At 34.8% G+C, this 6851-nt stretch overlaps 2 pseudogenes; both read right to left on the minus strand.

Moving 5' to 3' along the window:
- Nucleotides 1-385, minus strand: part of LOC106873060 (zinc finger protein 208-like) — a 45776-nt pseudogene extending 45391 nt beyond the window's left edge.
- LOC128251096 (zinc finger protein 208-like) overlaps nucleotides 7-6851 on the minus strand; it is a 26097-nt pseudogene continuing 19252 nt past the window's right edge.

Below are 6851 nucleotides of genomic sequence, written 5' to 3' on the forward strand. Positions count from 1 at the left end.
ATATGTGTTTTGATAAAGCACTACTATGAGAGAATGATTTACCACAGATATCACAATGATATGGTTTCTCTCCTGTATGAATACACATATGTGTACAAAGATGAATAGTCTGAGAGAATGATTTACCACAGATATCACAATGATGTGACTTCTCTCCCGTATGAATACGTTTGTGTTTAGAAAGATTACTACTGTGAGAAAATGATTTACCACAGATATTACATTGATACAGCTTCTTTCTTCTATGAATATGTTTGTGTTCAGTTAGGTCACTTTTTCGAGAGAAGGACCTTTTACAGGCATCACAGTCATGTGATGGCTTTCTCATCTCTTTTATCATGTCTTCATGCGAAATCAATTCTTCAATCTTCTCACTCTTTTCCATTATTTTTTTCTCAAATCACAATGTATATATAATGTTCTTGCTTTCCTTCTTATAGTTCACTCTTTACAAAGAATTTGTAAATTCCTATTAGCCTTAAAAGATGATAAATATTGAGGATGTATCTTCAGTTATCCCAATGTCATATATTCTGAAATAATAAAGAAACATCATATTTTACAATATGGAGGCTACGTAAAAAATACAGATTCAAAAGTGGAAAATTTACATTTCTACAGAAATAAATATTTACCTGAACAACTAAACTTATAATTTGACATTGTTGTTTAGCCCTAAGATATCTGTAACTGAGCAGAAATATGGTTAAAGACATTCCACTCAGCCTGTGTCTCTAGCACTGTATATCTACAACTACATAATCCAATATAGTCTTCTATGTTCATAAATGAAAGGTGAAATTTAAGAGAAATGTGCTGTCATTTCTAGTAGATAATGTGACCACATAGAGAGTTATGAAGTAAATTATGTTTTTAAAAATCGTATAATTCAGAATATAAATCATCTCCCTCTCTTTCAATTGTGTTTCTTTTACTTTTCTCATTGATTCCACTATTTCTGACTTTGTCTCCATTTGCTTTCTCAATAAATATTTTTCCATTCCAGTCATTACCTCCGTAACCATAAGCATAACACATGCCCAAAAATGGACAAAAACAAAAAGAATAATATTATAAGATATCTTGTTTGGAAATTTTTATCTTTTCTTTTCTTTCATTTTTTTTTTCTTTTGCTGTTAAATACGCTTGTTTCATGTAAAGGAATTTAGGACTGAAAAAATATTTTGTTTCTGAAAACTGCAAAAATTGGGTCAGACATGGCTGTGTGGTAGGAACCTTTCTTGCCAACTATATGGTTCCAAGTTCTGTCCCACTGCATGTCAACCTGAGCAAGTTATGAGAAAAGAAATTACTAGTGGTTTCGGCACACATCTGTTGATGTAATCAACTTATCTCCTCTCCTGAAATTGCTGGCCTTGTGCCAAAATTTGAAATTAATATTTACAATAAATTGTTTGTTATGCTCTAATGCTTAAAGTGATATGATATTTATACCTTGTTTTCATGATTGTGTACTTTTGTTATCAAAGCTGTTTGTATCTTTTCGTAATTCAGCTTTTTCATTTGATAATTTAATAGGACTAGTAACTTCTGTAGTATTACTTGAATCACAATCAAGAAACAAACATTCCATAAATTGTTATGAAGTATTGGATTCTGAACATTTCAGTGATTGGAGTGTGCTTCAGAATATTTCTGAAACTAGAACACACAACAAACTAATATGGCAACGATGGAGAGTGTAGAAGGGAGCTTGCACAGGCAGAAATAGCAGCCAAATATCGTACAAACAATAGACATCCCTCTTCCCTAGCAAGAAATGACAGTCAAATCTCGCACAAATCATAGACATCCCTTACCCATTGCTAGAAATAGCAGCGAAATCTCGCACAAATAAACACTTCTCGTGCATAAAAGATAAAGACAAAAAAAAAAAAAGAAACAAGAAATCGTCTACAGAATTAAAAGATTAAAGAAAATGTTTCATAAAGGATAGAGTGATTATAAAGTGTGTGTATAATATATATTAAACGTACTTTCAGTGAAGTAGAGAAACGCATCAAAGCTGTTTGTAGAAGTCAATTAAAATAAATTCATGCACTTTTAATGCCAATGCGGAACTACAATTACGGCGCATGCGCGTATTTTATATGAAACGCATGGGAGCTAACTCTTGACCGTACTTTTCAGGTTAATGCCATTTCTAGTCTATCTGTCTAGGTAACAAAACTTTTCTTGAACTAGCTTTAGATATTTTATGTGAAGGTAATTCTAAGTAGAAACATTGATTATAATCCTCCTAATAATCCTAACATTCCTGGTGCCAACTTCCACATGTTCCAAGCGAGCTTATAAGATTCCCTGTCTGTCGAACAATAAATACTTCACGTAAGAGATACACTTTGATGAAGCTTTTAGGAGACAAACATTTTACACTTCAGAGGTTGTAAATATAAACGTTGGTATATATATATACACACACATCAGTTTCAGCTCAAAGCCGTGGCAATGCTGGGGCACTGCCGTATTGCTATACTTATTATTAAGAGCCTCCTCTGATATGTGGCATATTTTGTGAATAAGGGAGTTTGATGTTACTGCCCTCATTTGTGCCTCCTGCTGGTGGGTTCATCTGGATCTCTAGACAAGAAGAGATCCATTTTTGTTTTGAAAACATCTACATCTACTTTGTGTAGGTTCTTCAGTGTCTTTGGGAGAATATGAAACCTAGGCTGTTGCAGTAACCGGTCCTGAAGCACAATGGCATTGTTGGGATCTTTGGCACTGTGCAGTGGTGAACTGTTCTGGCATTTGTGCCGTTTCTGCCATCTCACCGTCTTTGTTGCCAATGTCCATATTGTTTGTGAAGCAGAGATCCAATATGTTATTCGGCCTGGTTGGTCTGAGCTCAATTTTCTCTATGAATGGGGCACTGGTGAGGCTGAGCAGGGACTCGACGACCTGTATTTGTTTACAAAGAGTCATTCCTCAGAGCATCAGGCCATCGTACCATTTGACACTTGGGAAATTGAAATCACCCATAAGAAAGACACTCACGTGATGTTCCAGTTTCTTGAGGGGTTTCTTTTATTCTTGTGAAGCAATCTTCAAACTTGCCTGGTGTGGTTTGGAGCATCTAGTGGGCGATGTGTATTGCATATGACTATATTGTGTTGTCTTATGTATATAACATGTCATATATTGAATTTGAGTATGACAGTAGGACCTGGGGTGTGAGGTCCTCACGAATGTACAAAGCAACTCCACCATGGGTCCTTTCCCTTCTGCCCATTTGCAGTATGGTATATTTTGGTACGTGTACTTCTACATCCTCTATATAGGGCTCTCTCTCTCTCTATATATATATATATATATAATGCAAGAGAGTCAGGGGTTGAGGATTCAACCCACTATCCAATATACTGCTGGGAGGGTACCCAATTATTGTTACACTAGTGTTATACCAAGTGTAATAAGTGGGAGCGGGTAAAAGCGGGGGTTGTTTTACCCTAAATTCATATATCAATTAGAAAATGGAGGATAATATGCTGTACCCAACGACTTGCAGACAGTGTATCCCGTTGAATTCATTAACTTAATTTGTAACTAAAGTGACATAAAAACCACAAAGTACAAGTGTTTATGACAAACCATGTTATATTGACAACCGGGTTTACAAATAAAAGTACATAAATTTGAGAATAAACAAACTTAATCTTACAGCTGTTTCGGCCTAGCGTTGGCATGCCCAATTCTATCCGAATAGCTCCTGCTGGAGTAATTAGCAGATGAAATGCTGAAATGGAAGTACATGCACGATTTGCTAGACCTCTTCAGAGATCCACAAAAAATTCCATACAAATATACAGTAAGAGATAAAAACAAAAATGAAATAGAAATAAAAACAAAAATAAGGGTATAGCAAGAGTAAAATAAATAAATGAAAAATGAAAATATAACATATAAAAAATATAAATTTATAGGGCACATAAAAAGCCTACAAACAGTACATGAGGTCATACAAATAGTTATAGACACTCCAATATATAAGTCCGTGTGCATAACCATACTTAGATGTTCAATGAGTCAAGATCATATATATATATATATGTGAGTACACATGTGTGTCTATATACATCTATCCGCTCACACATAGGTATACATCTACAAATATGTATACACAGGCATTCTCCTATGTGCATGGTCTCTGGTACCATGATACCAACGCTATCTACTGTGTTTCGAAGGCTGTTTATGTTTTGTTTTTTTTAAAAATTTTGCTGAGTGTCAGTTCCGTATATTTTGGATGGGTTTGTGTGGAAGTTCATTTCATAGGAGTTCTTAATATTCTAGTAGCAGTAACAGTGATGATGATGATGATGATAACAACAACAATAATAATAATATGCCAAACTTTCTAACTTTGTGGTGTAGGATATCCTGTTACTTCTTCCAGCGGGTAATACAGAGGTCCCTACATAATGAAAAGGGCATGGAAGTAGGGGAGGAGACGGAGAAAATTTGAAAAGAAAGAAAAAAACCAAAATTTTTCGAAAAACATTATTCTCAGACTCATAATTTTCATTACATAAAACAGAAATATCAAAAAGAAAAAGTAGTTTACAAAAGAATCCATACAAACTACCCTTTTCTTTTCTCTCCTGTATGAATAAGTTTGTGTTCAGTTAAATGACTATTTCGAGAGAATGATTTACCACAAAAATCACAATGATATGGCTTCTCTCCTGTATGAATACGTTTGTGCTTAGTTAAGACACTACTATCAGAGAATGATTTACCACAGATATCACAGTGGTATGGCTTCTCTCCTGTATGACTACGTTTGTGTTTAGTTAAATCACCATTTTGAGAGAATGATTTACCACAGATATCACATTGATAAGGCTTCTCTCCTGTATGAGTAAGTTTATGTCTATGTAAGGTACTACTTTCAGAGAATGATTTACCACAGATATCACAATAATATGGCTTCTCTCCTGTATGTATACGTTTGTGTGTAGAAATATTACTACTACCAGAGAATGATTTACCACAAATATCACAATAAAATGGCTTCTCTCCAGTATGAATACGTTTGTGAGTAGAAAGAATACTATTCAGTGAAAATGATTTACCACAGATATCACAATGATAAGGCTTCTCTCCTGTATGAATATGTTTATGTGTAGTTAAGTCATTACATTTGGAGAATGATTTACCACAAATATCACAATGATATGGCTTCTCTCCTGTATGAATGTATTTGTGTCTTGGTAATGTACTACTATGAGAGAATGATTTACCACAGATATCACAATGATATGGTTTCTCTCCTGTATGAATACGTTTGTGTGTAGAAAGATTACTACTCTGAGAGAATGATTTACCACAGATATCACAATGAAATGGTTTCTCTCCTGAATGAATACGTCTATGTTTAGTTAAGTGACCATTTTGAGAGAATGATTTACCACAGATTTCACAGTGATACGGCTCCTCTCCAGTATGAGTAAGTCTGTGTACAGTTAAGTGACCAGTTTGAGAGAATGATTTACCACAGATATCACAATGATATGGCTTCTCCCGTGAATGAAAACGTTTGTGTTTAGTTAAGTAGCCTTCGCAGGAGAATGATTTGCCACAGATATCACAGTAATACAGCTTCTTTCTTTTATGAATATGCTTGTGTTCAGTGAGGTCACTTTTTCGAGAGAAGGACCTTTTACAGGCATCACAGTCATATGACAACTTTCCTGTCTCTTTAATCATGTCTTCACAGGAAATGAATTCTTCAAGCTTCTCACTCTTTTCCATTATTTTTCTCCTTGAATCACAATGTGTGTATATATATATATATTGTTCTTGTTTTCCTTCATATAATTCACTCTTTACAAAGAATTTGCTATGTACATCATTTTCTTGCAGTCTTCAAAGATGATAAATATTGAGGATGTATCTTCAGTTATCCCAATGTCATATGATGTTCTGAAATAATAAAGAAACACTGGTGTAAAATATGGAGGCTACTTAAAAAATACAGATTCAAAAGTGGAAAATTTACTTTTCTTCAGAAATAAACATTTACCTGAACAATTGAACTTATAATTTGACAATGTTGTTTAGCCCTGAGGCATCTCTAACTGAGCACATTCAGCCTGTCTCTCTAGCATTGTATATCTAGGACTACATTATCCAATACAGTCTTCAATATATATCCATTTCCTGAAAGTTAAGAGGGAAAAATCGGATCTTGTGAATTTTCTGAAAGTCCTCTCCCCCGCCACAGGTACGTTTGCGCAAATTTTTTATTTTCGTATTCGTTTTCTAAACAGTTGTTAACACCCAGCAAGCTGGGTTTTTTTCTTCTTTTTTTTTCGTTAACGGGTGAGGATTTTTATATAGACCGATGGTTCCAAGTTCAGTCCCACTGCATAGCACCTTGAACAAGTTATGAGAAAACAAATTCCTATTGGTTTTGGCACACATCTGTACTTGTATCAAGAAACAAACATTCCATAAATTTTATTAAAGTATTGGATTCTTACTGAACATTTCTGTGATTGGAGTGTACCTCAGAATATCTCTGGGTACTATTCAAGTGTGGTCCCGGTGCGCGCACTCGCGCAAGCGAGTCGTGACTAGTCGATCCTACGACTACCTAGCGCGCGTGTGCGTCATGCGCAAAACATGAATAAGAGTTTTTTTTCTAAACAAAGTAAATAATTATTTTTAAACGAAGTAAATAAATTATTCACTGCCTGTTTTGGGTAAAGAGTCCATTAAAAAGTCGATCTTTCAAAATCTACTGTTGTTCAATGGTGTCAGTACATGAGGGACAGTACAAGTAATTATCTTTTGCGTGACCCCAACCAAATTGGTGGACTTGGGCA

The sequence above is a fragment of the Octopus bimaculoides genome, chromosome 28 (assembly GCF_001194135.2).
Source record: "Octopus bimaculoides isolate UCB-OBI-ISO-001 chromosome 28, ASM119413v2, whole genome shotgun sequence".
Taxonomy (NCBI): domain Eukaryota; kingdom Metazoa; phylum Mollusca; class Cephalopoda; order Octopoda; family Octopodidae; genus Octopus; species Octopus bimaculoides.